The sequence below is a fragment of the Hypanus sabinus genome, chromosome 7, assembly GCF_030144855.1.
Source record: "Hypanus sabinus isolate sHypSab1 chromosome 7, sHypSab1.hap1, whole genome shotgun sequence".
In the NCBI taxonomy this organism is placed as follows: domain Eukaryota; kingdom Metazoa; phylum Chordata; class Chondrichthyes; order Myliobatiformes; family Dasyatidae; genus Hypanus; species Hypanus sabinus.
The window spans coordinates 3,039,223-3,056,222 of record NC_082712.1 but is presented as its reverse complement, the minus strand read 5'-3'; the positions used below and the strand labels follow the sequence as shown (position 1 = coordinate 3,056,222).

General features: G+C 46.6%; 2 long non-coding RNA genes across 3 annotated transcripts; both read right to left on the bottom strand.

Annotated features, from left to right (window-relative positions):
- Nucleotides 1-10,264: 10,264 nt before the first annotated feature.
- LOC132396501 (uncharacterized) lies at nucleotides 10,265-12,807 on the bottom strand. The gene is made up of 3 exons (XR_009512993.1): nucleotides 12,484-12,807; nucleotides 12,260-12,341; nucleotides 10,265-11,592 (listed from the first exon to the last, which is right to left on the bottom strand). It is a non-coding gene; the product is annotated as an uncharacterized LOC132396501 (long non-coding RNA).
- A 39-nt stretch (nucleotides 12,808-12,846) lies between these two features.
- On the bottom strand, nucleotides 12,847-16,732 carry LOC132396502 (uncharacterized). Of its 2 annotated transcripts, XR_009512995.1 has the most exons (4): nucleotides 16,659-16,732; nucleotides 16,194-16,465; nucleotides 14,505-15,526; nucleotides 12,847-14,449 (listed from the first exon to the last, which is right to left on the bottom strand). It is a non-coding gene; the product is annotated as an uncharacterized LOC132396502 (long non-coding RNA). The 2 variants fall into 2 exon arrangements; XR_009512994.1 differs by having other exon boundaries at nucleotides 16,194-16,672.
- Nucleotides 16,733-17,000: the final 268 nt, after the last annotated feature.

Below are 17,000 nucleotides of genomic sequence, written 5' to 3'. Positions count from 1 at the left end.
CACTGACCATCACACATCTACCACTGACCATCACACGTCTACCATTGACACCCACACATCTACCACTAACTATCACACAGCTACCACTGACACCCACACATCTACCACTGACACCCACACATGTACCACTATCACACATCTACCACTGACACCCACACATCTACCACTGACCATCACACATCTACCACTGACACCCACACATCTACCACTGACCGTCACACATCTCACTGACACCCACACATCTACCACTGACACCCACACATCTACCACTGACTGTCACACATCTACCACTGACTATCACACATCTACCACTGACTGTCACACATCTACCACTGACCGTCACACATCTACCACTGACTGTCACACATCTACCGCTGACTGTCACACATCTACCACTGACCATCACACATCTACCACTGACTGTCACACATCTACCACTGACTATCACACATCTACCACTGACACCCACACATCTACCACTGACTGTCACACATCTACCACTGAGCATCACACGTCTACCATTGACACCCACACATCTAACCACCGATAAACACACATCTATGTACTGAGCACCACACACAACACAACACCTCTTTTTCTTTCCAAATCTTTTTATTATTATTGAACAAAATACAAGTGTTCATTGAAGTAAGTAACACTTTCAATGTCTCAAAAGAGAAAAAAAATCAATATTAAGGATTGAAAAATATGGTGACTGAAAAAAAGAGAAAGGGAAAAGTGAGAAAAAAAAGAACCCATTAATGTTCAACCCCAGAGCCTGTGTCATACAAAAAGCTTCTAAAGATAAACATCAAACTGTCAGCAAAAAAACCCCCAAAATTTACAATTAGATCATGGAGGAAATCTAACAATTAACTCAAATAGTAGTAACAAGCAAATGGACCCCATCTTTTGTCAAAATCAAACATAGCTTCGAAGGTTCGACTTCTAATTTTCTCCAAACTAAGACATAGCATCACTTGAGAGAACCATCGTGACGAAGTGGGAGTCGACGTATCCTTCCACTTCAACAGAATGGCCCTCCTAGTATCAATGTAACAAACGCAATAACATGTTGGTCAGACAAAGAATTGCCAAGAATATTTTGAGGTATTATTCCAAAAAGCACAGTTAATTTGTTAGGTTGTAAATTAATTTTAAGTGGTTTAGAAATTGTAGAAAAAACTGACTTCCAAAACTATTCCAGTATAGAACAAGACCAAACTATGTGTGTCAGTGTAGCTGTCTCAGTTTTACATCTATCACAATAACTATCAAGTCAATCTCTCCTTCATCAACTAGTAACGATGTACAATTTTAAACTGAATCAATGAATGGCTAGCACAAATCAAGGATGAGTTAACCAACTTCAAGATCTGCATCCAGTCCTCCATTATAATAGTCAAATTAAGTTCCTTTTTCCAATCTTGTTTAATCTTAAAAAAGGGCACTTATCCCATTGTAATAATAAATTATAAATTCTTCCAATGGAACGCTTCATCAAAGGGTTCATACTCATAATAGTATCTAACAGATCCGCCTCTAATATGCAAGGAAAATTACTGATATATTTTTGTAAGAAATGTCTAACTTGAAGGTATTGTAAGAAGTGTGAATATGAAAGAGAGTATTCAAAAGACATCACTCTATCTTCTTTAAATAGATCCAAAAAAGAAATAATACCTTTATTTTTTCAAAATTAAAAAATTGGATCGCTTAAAGAAGGCTTAAAAAAAGTTTTGATAAATTAAACTACAAAGTTTAAATTTTTTAAGATTAAAAAAATTACAGAACTGGAGCCAAATTTGTAAAGAATACTTAATTACAGGGTATAAATTTTAATGAACAACTTTAATGGAGAATGTGTGGAGCAGGTTAAGACCTACAAGTATCTGGGAGTGCAGTTAGATGAGAAGCTAGACTGGACTGCCAACACAGATGCCCTGTGCAGGAAAGCACAGAGTCGACTGTACTTCCTCAGAAGGCTGGCGTCATTCAATGTTTGTAGTGAGATGCTGAAGATGTTCTATCGGTCAGTTGTGGAAAGCGCCCTCTTCTTTGTGGTGGCGTGCTGGGGAGGCAGCATTAAGAAGAGGGACGCGTCACATCTTAATAAGCTGGTAAGGAAGGTGGGCACTGTTGTGGGCACAGAACTGGAGAGTATGACATCGGTGGCAGAGCGGAGGGCGCTGAGTAGGCTACGGTCAATCATGGAAAACCCTGAACATCCTCTGCACAGCACCATCCAGAGACAGAGAAGCAGCTTCAGCGGCAGGTTGCTGTCAATGCAATACTCAGACAGGATGAAGAGATCATTACTCCCCAACGCCATTCGGCTCTACAATTCAACCACCAGGGGCAAGACATGTTAAGTGCCGGGGTTAGGACTGAGCTTAAGTTACCACTCAATGCACTTTAGTGAACTATTTAAGAACTTTTTAAAAGCTATTTATTAATGCTTTTTGGGAGGGTGATTTTAGATGCATATCATATTTATACTGAGTTAAATACTGTATGTAATTAGTTTTGCTACAATAAGTGTATGGGACACTGGAAAAATGTTGAATTTCCCCTTGGGGATGAATAAAGTATCTATCTATCTATCTTTAGCTAATTGTATAGGTAGAGCAACTCCTAATAATGAAGTTAAATAAAACTGTTTCACAGCTTTCAATTCCAAATCTACACAAATTGACCACTCGTTCTTATCAACCCAGTATAACCAAAAGGACATATATCACACATTAATGGCCCAGTAATACATTCTTAAATAAGGCAAAGCAAGATCTCCGCCCTTTTTCAATTTTAGTAAGTGACATCGTTCCACCGAGATGTAACACTAAGCGTCACAGGAAGTCATTCCTACCTGTGGCCATCAAACTTTACAGCCAATAGGCTGGTCCTGGACTTATTTCCACCGGGCATGATTAACTTATTATTATTTAATTATTTATGGTTTTATATTGCTATATTTCTTCACTATTCTTGGTTGGTGCGGCTGTGATGAAACCCAATTTACCTCGGTATCAATAAAGTATGTCTGCCTGTCTGTCTGTCTATTACCAATTCTTGGTCTTTATTTCATTCCAAATAAAAGATGAGATAATAGAATCAATTCCATCAAAAAACTTCTTCGACAAAAATCAGGGATATTCTGAAATAAATACAAAAATGTTGGTAAAATCATCATTTTGACGATATGGATGCGACCAGTGGGATCCATCTGCTAAATAAATACTTCATAGCATCTACCAAGGGAACAAAACCAGCTTTACAAAGGTCCTTACATTGTTTAGTAATTATATTGCCAAGATAACAGAAGGAATCCATAACTTGAAGGGAGTATTATCATATATAGAAACAGATTCATTTAAAGGAAACAATACACTTGCATTAAAATTAATTTCATATCCTGAAAAATCTTCAAATTCATTAAATAATTTTAGCAAGGCAGGGATAGATTCCTCAGAATTAGATATATAAACCAGTAAATCGTTAGCTAACAAGACAACACATCTAACCATTGATAAACACACATCCACATATAACCATATAACAATTACAGCACGGAAACAGGCCATCTAGACCCTTCTAGTCCGTACCGAACGCTTACTCTCACCTAGTCCCACTGACCCGCACTCAGCCCATAACCCTCCATTCCCTTCCTGTCCATATACCTATCCAATTTTACTTTAAATGACAGTATTGAACCAGCCTCTACCACTACTACTGGAAGCTCGTTGCACACAGCTACCACTCTCTGAGTAAAGAAGTTCCCCCTTGTGTTACCCTTAAACTTTTGCCCGCTGACTCTCAATTCATGTCCTCTTGTTTGAATCTCACCTACTCTTAATGGAAAAAGCCTATCCACGTCAACTCTATCTATCCCCCTCATTATTTTAAATACCCCTATCAAGCCCCCCTCAACCTTCTATGCTCCAAAGAATAAAGACCTAACTTGTTCAACCTTTCTCTGTAAATTAGGTGCTGAAACCCAGGTAACATTTTAGTAAATCTTCTCTGTACTCTCTCTATTTTGTTGACATCTTTCCTATAATTCAGTCACCAGAACTGCACACAATATTCCAAATTTGGCCTTACCAATGCCTTGTACATCCCAACTTCTGTACTCAACGCTTTGATTTATAAAGGCCAGCGTTCCAAAAGCCCTCTTCACCACCCTATCTACATGAGACTCCACTTTCAGGGAACTATGCACAGTTATTCCTAGATCTCTCTGTTCCTCTGCATTCCTCAATTTACCATTTACTCTGTATGTTCTATTTGGATTATTCCTGCCAAAATGTAGAACCTCACACTTCTCAGCATTAAACTCCATCTGCCAACGTTCAGCCCATTCTTCTAACCGGCATAAATCTCCCTGCAAGCTTTGAAAATCCACCTCATTATCCACACCTCCTACCTTAGTATCATCGGCATACTTACTAATCCAATTTACCACCCCATCATCCAGATCATTTATGTATATTACAAACAACATTCGGCTCAAAACAGATCCCTGAGGCACCCCGCTAGTCACCGGCCTCCATCCCGATAAACAATTATCCACCACTACTCTCTGGCATCTCCCATCTAGCCACTGTTGAATCCATTTTATTACTCCAGCATTAATACCTAACGACTGAACCTTCTTAACTAACCTTCCATGTGGAACTTTGTCAAAGGCTTTGCTGAAGTCCATATAGACTACATCCACTGCCTTACCCTCGTCAACATTCCTCGTAACTTCTTCAAAAAATTCAATAAGGTTTGTCAAACATGACCTTCCACGCACAAATCCATGCTGGCTACTTCTAATCAGATCCCATCTATCCAGATAATTATAAATACTATCTCTAAGAATACTTTCCATTAATTTACCCACCACTGATGTCAAACTGACAGGTCTATAATTGCTAGGCTTCCTTCTAGAACCCTTTTTAAACAATGGAACCACATGAGCAATACGCCAATCCTCCGGCACAATCCCCGTTTCTAATGACATATTAAAGATCTCCGTCAGAGCTCCTGCTATTTCTACACAAACTTCCCTCAAGGTCCTGGGGAATATCCTGTCAGGACCCGGAGATTTATCCACTTTAAAATTTCTTAAAAGCGCCAGTACCTCCACCTCTTTAATTGTCATAGGTTCCATAACTTCCTTCCTTGTTTCCCACACCACAATTCAATATCCTTCTCCTTAAGTGAATACCGAAGAGAAGAAATCATTCAAAATCTCTCCCATCTCCTTCGGTTCCACACGTAGCTGACCACTCTGATTCTCTAAGGGGCCAATTTTATCCCTCACTATCCTCTTGCTTTTAATATAATACTAAGATGATACCTTAGTGTCATCTGCATACTTACTAAACCAATTCAACACCCCATCATCCAGATCATTAATGTGTATGTACCACATAGCAGATATAATCATGAACGCACACCAAGCACACAGCAGATGTAACCAATAACTAACACCCACCGAAGCAGCAGACCTAACAACTGACTGACCCACACCACACCTAAACACTGACTGACCGAATCCCACACCTAACCACTGACTGACCCAAACCCACACCTAAACACTGACTGACCCAATCCCACACCTAAACACTGACTGACCCAAACCCACACCTAAACATTGACTGACACAAAACCACACCTAACCACTGACTGACACAAAACCACACCTAAACACAGACTGACCCACACCACACCTAAACACTAACTGACCCAATCCCACACCTAAACATGGACTGACCCACACCACACCTAAACACTGACTGACCCACACCCACACCTAAACACTGACTGACCCAAACCCACACCTAACCACTGACTGACCCAAACACACACCTAAACGCAGACTGACCCACACGAACACCTAAACACTGACTGACCCACACCACACCTAAACACTGACTGACCCACACCACACCTAAACACTGTCTGACCCACACACCTAAACACTGACTGACACAATCCCACACCTAAACACTGACTGACCCAAACCCACACCTAACCACTGACTGACCCAAACACACACCTAACCACTGACTGACCCAAACCCACACCTAAACACTGACTGACCCAAACACACACCTAAACACAGACTGACCCACACGAACACCTAAACACTGACTGACCCACACCACACCTAAACACTGACTGACCCACACCACACTTAAACACTGTCTGACCCACACACCTAAACACTGACTGACACAATCCCACACCTAAACACTGACGGACCCAAACCCACACCTAACCACTGACTGACCAAAACACACACCTAACCACTGACTGACCCAAACCCACACCTAAACACTGACTGACCCACACCCACATCTAAACACTGACTGACCCAAACCCACACCTAAACACTGACTGACCCTCACTACACCTAACCACTGACTGACCCACACACCTAAACATTGACTGACCCACACACCTAAACACTGACTGACACAATCCCACACCTAAACAGTGTCTGACACACACCGATACCTAAACACAGACTGACACAATCCCACACCTAAACAGTGTCTGACACACACCCACACCTAAACACTGACTGACACACACCCACACCTAAACACTGACTGACCCAAACCCACACCTAACCACTGACTGACCCACACCACACCTAACCACTGACTGACACACACCCACACCTAAACACTGACTGACACAAACCCACACCTAAACACTGACTGACACACACCCACACCTAAACACTGACTGACCCAAATCCACACCTAAACACTGACTGACACACACCACACCTAAACACTGACTGACACACACCCACACCTAAACACTGACTGACACAAACCCACACCTAAACACTGACTGACACACACCCACACCTAAACACTGACTGACACACACCCACACCTAAACACTGACTGACACAAACCCACACCTAAACACTGACTGACACACACCACACCTAACCACTGACTGACACACACCACACCTAACCACTGACTGACCCAAACCCACACCTAAACACTGACTGACCCACACACCTAAACACTGACTGACACAATCCCACACCTAAACACTGACTGACCCACATCCACACCTAACCACTGACTGACCCACACCACACCTAACCACTGACTGACACACACCACACCTAACCACTGACTGACCCAAACCCACACCTAAACACTGACTGACCAACACACCTAAACACTGACTGACACAATCCCACACCTAAACACTGACTGACCCAAACCCACACCTAACCACTGACTGACCCACACCCACACCTAACCACTGACTGACACACACCACAGCTAAACACTGACTGACCCAAACCCACACCTAAACACTGACTGACCCAAACCCACACCTAAACACTGACTGACCCACACCCACACCTAACCAATGACTGACCCACACCCACACCTAACCACTGACTGACACACACCACACCTAAACACTGACTGACCCACATCACACCTAAACACTGACTGATCCAAACCCACACCTAAACACTGACTGACCCAAACCCACACCTAACCACTGACTGACCCACACCCACACCTAACCACTGACTGACACACACCACACCTAAACACTAACTGACCCACATCACACCTAAACACTGACTGATCCAAACCCACACCTAACCACTGACTGATCCAAACCCACACCTAAACACTGACTGACCCAAACCCACACCTAACCACTGACTGACCCAAACCCACACGTAAACACTGACTGACGCAAACACACACCTAAACACTAACTGACCCAAACCCACACCTAACCACTGACTGATCCAAACCCACACCTAACCACTGACTGACCCAAACCCACACCTAACCACTGACTGACCAAAACCCACACCTAAACACTGACTGACCCAAACCCACACCTAAACACTGACTAACCCAAACCCACACCTAACCACGGACTGATCCAAACCAACACGTACCACTGACTGAGCCACTCCACACCTAAACACTGACTGATCCATACCACACCTAAACACTGACTGACCCAAACCCACACCTAAACACTGACTGAATCACACCACACCTAAACACTGACTGACACACACCCACACCTAACCACTGACTGACCCAATCCCACACCTGAACACTGACTGACCCAAACCCACACCTAAACACTGACTGACCAACACCACACCTAAACACTGACTGACCCAAACCCACACCTAACCACTGACTGACCAAAACCCACACCTAAACAGTGACACACACCCACACCTAACCACTGACTGACCCAAACCCACACCTAAACACTGACTGACTAACACCACACCTAAAAACTGACTGACCCACACCACACCTAAACACTGACTGACACACACCCACACCTAACCAGTGACTGACCCAATCCCACACCTGAACACTGACTGACCCAAACCCACACCTAAACACTGACTGACCAACACCACACCTAAACACTGACTGACCCAAACCCACACCTAACCACTGACTGACGCAACCCCACACCTAACCACTGACTAACACACACCACACCTAACCACTGACTGACAAAAACCCACACCGAAACACTGACTGACCCACACCACACCTGAACACTGACTGACCCAAACCCACACCTAACCACTGACTGATCCAAACCCACACCTAACCACTGACTGACCCAAACCCACACCTAAACACTGACTGAACCAAACCCACACCTAATCACTGACTGACACACACCACAACTAACCACTGACTGAACCAAACCCACACCTAAACACTGACTGACACAAACCCACACCTAAACACTGACTGACCCAAACCCACACCTAAACACTGACTGACCCAAACCCACACCCACACCTAAACACAGACTGACACACACCACACCTAAACACTGACTGACCCACACACCTAAACACTGACTGACACACACCCGCACCTAAACACTGACTGACCCACGCCCACGTCTAAACACTGACTGACCCACACCACACCTAAACACTGACTGACACACACCCACACCTAACCACTGACTGACCCAAACCCACACCTAAACACTGACTGACTCACATCACACCTAACCACTGACTGACACACACCCACACCTAAACAATGATTGACCCAAACCCACACCTAAACACTGACTGACCCACACCACACCTAAACACTGACTGACCCACACCACACCTAACCACTGACTGACCGAAACCCATACCTAACCACTGACTGACCCAAACCCACACCTAACCACTGACTGACCCAAACCCACACCCACACCTAAACACAGACTGACACACACCACACCTAAACACTGACTGACCCAAACCACACCTGAACACTGACTGACCCTCACCACACCTAAACACTGACTGACCCACACCACACCTAAACACTGACTGACCCAAACCCACACCTAAACACTGACTGACCCACACCCACACCTAAACACTGACTGACCCAAACCCACACCCACACCTAAACACAGACTGACACACACCACACCTAAACACTGACTGACCCAAACCACACCTGAACACTGACTGACCCTCACCACACCTAAACACAGACTGACACACACCACACCTAAACACTGACTGACCCACACCACACCTAAACACTGACTGACCCAAACCCACACCTAAACACTGACTGAACCAAACCCACACCTAATCACTGACTGACCCAAACACACACCTAAACATTGACTGACACACACCCACACCTAAACACTGACTGACACACACCACACCTGAACACTGACTGACCCACACCACACCTAAACACTGACTGACCCAAACCCACACCTAAACACTGACTGACCCAAACACACACCTAACCACTGACTGACCCAAACCCACACCTAAACACTGACTGACCCAAACACACACCTAACCACTGACTGACCCACACCACACCTAAACACTGACTGACCCACACCACACCTAAACACTGACTGAACCAAACCCACACCTAATCACTGACTGACCCACACCCACACCTAAACACTGACTGACCCACACCACACCTAAACACTGACTGACCCACACCACACCTAAACACTGACTGACCCACACCACACCTAAACACTGTCTGACCCACACACCTAAACACTGACTGACACAATCCCACACCTAAACACTGACTGACCCAAACCCACACCTAACCACTGACTGACCCAAACACACACCTAACCACTGACTGACCCAAACCCACACCTAAACACTGACTGACCCGCACCCACACCTAAACACTGACTGACCCAAACCCACACCTAAACATTGACTGACCCTCACTACACCTAACCACTGACTGACCCACACACCTAAACACTGACTGACACAATCCCACACCTAAACAGTGTCTGACACACACCGATAACTAAACACTGACTGACACAATCCCACACCTAAACAGTGTCAGACACACACCCACACCTAAACACTGACTGACACACACCCACACCAAACCACTGACTGACCCACACCCACACCTAACCACTGACTGACACACACCACACCTAAACACTGACTGACCCACATCACACCTAAATACTGACTGATCCAAACCCACACCTAACCACTGACTGACACACACCACACCTAAACACTGACTGACCCACATCACACCTAAACACTGACTGATCCAAACCCACACCTAACCACTGACTGATCCAAACCCACACCTAAACACTGACTAACCCACACCCACACCTAAACACTGACTGATCCAAACCCACACCTAAACACTGACTGACCCACACCCACACCTAAACACTGACTGACCCAAACCCACACCTAACCACTGACTGACCCAAACCCACACGTAAACATTGACTGACCCAAACCCACACCTAACCACTGACTGACCCACACCACACCTAAACACTGACTGACCGAATCCCACACCTAACCACTAACTGACCCAAACCCACACCTAACCACTGACTGACCCAAACCCACACGTAAACACTGACTGACGCAAACACACACCTAAACACTAACTGACCCAAACCCACACCTAACCACTGACTGATCCAAACCCACACCTAACCACTGACTGACCCAAACCCACACCTAACCACTGACTGACCAAAACCCACACCTAAACACTGACTGACCCAAACCCACACCTAAACACTGACTAACCCAAACCCACACCTAACCACGGACTGACCCAAACCCACACATAAACACTGACACACACCCACACCTAACCACTGCCTGACCCAAACCCACACCTAAACACTGACTGAATCACACCACACCTAAACACTGACTGACACACACCCACACCTAACCACTGACTGACCCAATCCCACACCTGAACACTGACTGACCCAAACCCACACCTAAACACTGACTGACCAACACCACACCTAAACACTGACTGACCCAAACCCACACCTAACCACTGACTGACCAAAACCCACACCTAAACAGTGACACACACCCACACCTAACCACTGACTGACCCAAACCCACACCTAAACACTGACTGACTAACACCACACCTAAAAACTGACTGACCCACACCACACCTAAACACTGACTGACACACACCCACACCTAACCAGTGACTGACCCAATCCCACACCTGAACACTGACTGACCCAAACCCACACCTAAACACTGACTGACCAACACCACACCTAACCACTGACTGACCCAACCCCACACCTAAACACTGTCTGACACACACCCACACCTAAACACTGACTGACCCACACCCACACCTAAACACTGACTGACCCACACCCACACCTAAACACAGACTGACCCACACCACACCTGAACACTGACTGACCCTCACTACACCTAACCACTGACTGACAAAAACCCACACCTAAACACTGACTGACCCACACCACACCTGAACACTGACTGATCCAAACCCACACCTAAACACTGACTGACACAAACCCACACCAAAACACTGACTGACCCACACCACACCTAAACACTGACTGAACCAAACCCACACCTAAACACTGACTGACACACACCCACACCTAAACACAGACTGACCCACACCACACCTAAACACTGACTGAACCGAACCCACACCTAATCACTGACTGACACACATCCATACCTAAACACTGACTGACCCACACCACAACTAACCACTGACTGACACAAACCCACACCTAAACACTGACTGATCCAAACCAACACGTACCACTGACTGAGCCACTCCACACCTAAACACTGACTGACCCAAACCACACCTAAACACTGACTGACCCAAACCCACACCCACACCTAAACACAGACTGACACACACCACACCTAAACACTGACTGACCCAAACCACACCTGAACACTGACTGACCCTCACTACACCTAACCTCTGACTGACACAAACCCACACCTAAACACTGACTGATCCAAACCAACACGTACCACTGACTGAGCCACTCCACACCTAAACACTGACTGACCCAAACCACACCTAAACACTGACTGACCCAAACCCACACCCACACCTAAACACAGACTGACACACACCACACCTAAACACTGACTGACCCAAACCACACCTGAACACTGACTGACCCTCACTACACCTAACCTCTGACTGACAAAAACCCACACCTAATCACTGACTGACCCAAACCACACCTGAACACTGACTGACCCTCACTACACCTAACCACTGACTGACAAAAACCCACACCGAAACACTCACTGACCCACACCACAACTAACCACTGACTGAACCAAACCCACACCTAATCACTGACTGACACACATCCATACCTAAACACTGACTGACCCACACCACAACTAACCACTGACTGACACAAACCCACACCTAAACACTGACTGACCCAAACCCACACCCACACCTAAACACAGACTGACACACACCACACCTAAACACTGACTGACCCACACACCTAAACACTGACTGACACACACCCGCACCTAAACACTGACTGACCCACGCCCACGTCTAAACACTGACTGACCCACACCACACCTAAACACTGACTGACACACACCCACACCTAACCACTGACTGACCCAAACCCACACCTAAACACTGACTGACTCACATCACACCTAACCACTGACTGACACACACCCACACCTAAACACTGATTGACCCAAACCCACACCTAAACACTGACTGACCCACACCACACCTAAACACTGACTGACCCACACCACACCTAACCACTGACTGACCGAAACCCATACCTAACCACTGACTGACCCAAACCCACACCTAACCACTGACTGACCCAAACCCACACCCACACCTAAACACAGACTGACACACACCACACCTAAACACTGACTGACCCAAACCACACCTGAACACTGACTGACCCTCACCACACCTAAACACTGACTGACCCACACCACACCTAAACACTGACTGACCCAAACCCACACCTAAACACTGACTGACCCACACCCACACCTAAACACTGACTGACCCAAACCCACACCCACACCTAAACACAGACTGACACACACCACACCTAAACACTGACTGACCCAAACCACACCTGAACACTGACTGACCCTCACCACACCTAAACACAGACTGACACACACCACACCTAAACACTGACTGACCCACACCACACCTAAACACTGACTGACCCAAACCCACACCTAAACACTGACTGAACCAAACCCACACCTAATCACTGACTGACCCAAACACACACCTAAACATTGACTGACACACACCCACACCTAAACACTGACTGACACACACCACACCTGAACACTGACTGACCCACACCACACCTAAACACTGACTGACCCAAACCCACACCTAAACACTGACTGACCCAAACACACACCTAACCACTGACTGACCCAAACCCACACCTAAACACTGACTGACCCAAACACACACCTAACCACTGACTGACCCACACCACACCTAAACACTGACTGACCCACACCACACCTAAACACTGACTGAACCAAACCCACACCTAATCACTGACTGACCCACACCCACACCTAAACACTGACTGACCCACACCACACCTAAACACTGACTGACCCACACCACACCTAAACACTGACTGACCCACACCACACCTAAACACTGTCTGACCCACACACCTAAACACTGACTGACACAATCCCACACCTAAACACTGACTGACCCAAACCCACACCTAACCACTGACTGACCCAAACACACACCTAACCACTGACTGACCCAAACCCACACCTAAACACTGACTGACCCGCACCCACACCTAAACACTGACTGACCCAAACCCACACCTAAACACTGACTGACCCTCACTACACCTAACCACTGACTGACCCACACACCTAAACACTGACTGACACAATCCCACACCTAAACAGTGTCTGACACACACCGATAACTAAACACTGACTGACACAATCCCACACCTAAACAGTGTCAGACACACACCCACACCTAAACACTGACTGACACACACCCACACCAAACCACTGACTGACCCACACCCACACCTAACCACTGACTGACCCACATCACACCTAAATACTGACTGATCCAAACCCACACCTAACCACTGACTGACACACACCACACCTAAACACTGACTGACCCACATCACACCTAAACACTGACTGATCCAAACCCACACCTAACCACTGACTGATCCAAACCCACACCTAAACACTGACTAACCCACACCCACACCTAAACACTGACTGATCCAAACCCACACCTAAACACTGACTGACCCACACCCACACCTAAACACTGACTGACCCAAACCCACACCTAACCACTGACTGACCCAAACCCACACGTAAACACTGACTGACCCAAACCCACACCTAACCACTGACTGACCCACACCACACCTAAACACTGACTGACCGAATCCCACACCTAACCACTGACTGACCCAAACCCACACCTAACCACTGACTGACCCATACCCACACGTAAACACTGACTGACGCAAACACACACCTAAACACTAACTGACCCAAACCCACACCTAACCACTGACTGATCCAAACCCACACCTAACCACTGACTGACCCAAACCCACACCTAACCACTGACTGACCAAAACCCACACCTAAACACTGACTGACCCAAACCCACACCTAAACACTGACTAACCCAAACCCACACCTAACCACGGACTGACCCAAACCCACACATAAACACTGACACACACCCACACCTAACCACTGCCTGACCCAAACCCACACCTAAACACTGACTGAATCACACCACACCTAAACACTGACTGACACACACCCACACCTAACCACTGACTGACCCAATCCCACACCTGAACACTGACTGACCCAAACCCACACCTAAACACTGACTGACCCAAACCCACACCTAACCACTGACTGACCAAAACCCACACCTAAACAGTGACACACACCCACACCTAACCACTGACTGACCCAAACCCACACCTAAACACTGACTGACTAACACCACACCTAAAAACTGACTGACCCACACCACACCTAAACACTGACTGACACACACCCACACCTAACCAGTGACTGACCCAATCCCACACCTGAACACTGACTGACCCAAACCCACACCTAAACACTGACTGACCAACACCACACCTAACCACTGACTGACCCAACCCCACACCTAAACACTGTCTGACACACACCCACACCTAAACACTGACTGACCCACACCCACACCTAAACACTGACTGACCCACACCCACACCTAAACACAGACTGACCCACACCACACCTGAACACTGACTGACCCTCACTACACCTAACCACTGACTGACAAAAACCCACACCTAAACACTGACTGACCCACACCACACCTGAACACTGACTGATCCAAACCCACACCTAAACACTGACTGACACAAACCCACACCAAAACACTGACTGACCCACACCACACCTAAACACTGACTGAACCAAACCCACACCTAAACACTGACTGACACACACCCACACCTAAACACAGACTGACCCACACCACACCTAAACACTGACTGAACCGAACCCACACCTAATCACTGACTGACACACATCCATACCTAAACACTGACTGACCCACACCACAACTAACCACTGACTGACACAAACCCACACCTAAACACTGACTGATCCAAACCAACACGTACCACTGACTGAGCCACTCCACACCTAAACACTGACTGACCCAAACCACACCTAAACACTGACTGACCCAAACCCACACCCACACCTAAACACAGACTGACACACACCACACCTAAACACTGACTGACCCAAACCACACCTGAACACTGACTGACCCTCACTACACCTAACCTCTGACTGACACAAACCCACACCTAAACACTGACTGATCCAAACCAACACGTACCACTGACTGAGCCACTCCACACCTAAACACTGACTGACCCAAACCACACCTAAACACTGACTGACCCAAACCCACACCCACACCTAAACACAGACTGACACACACCACACCTAAACACTGACTGACCCAAACCACACCTGAACACTGACTGACCCTCACTACACCTAACCTCTGACTGACAAAAACCCACACCTAATCACTGACTGACCCAAACCACACCTGAACACTGACTGACCCTCACTACACCTAACCTCTGACTGACAAAAACCCACACCGAAACACTCACTGACCCACACCACACCTGAACACTGACTGACCCACACCCACACCTAAACACTGACTGACCCACACCCACACCTAAACACTGACTGACCCACACCACACCTAAACACTGACTGACCCAAACCCACACCTAAACACTGACTGACCCAAACCCACACCTAAACACTGACTGACCCAAACCCACACCTAAACACTGACTGACCCACACCCGCACCTAAACACTGACTGACCCACACCACACCTAAACACTGACTGACCCAAACCCACACCTAAACACTGACTGAACCAAACCCACACCTAATCACTGACTGACCCACACCACACCTAAACACTGACTGACCCACACCACACCTAAACACTGACTGACACACACCACACCTAAACACTGACTGACACAATCCCACACCTAAA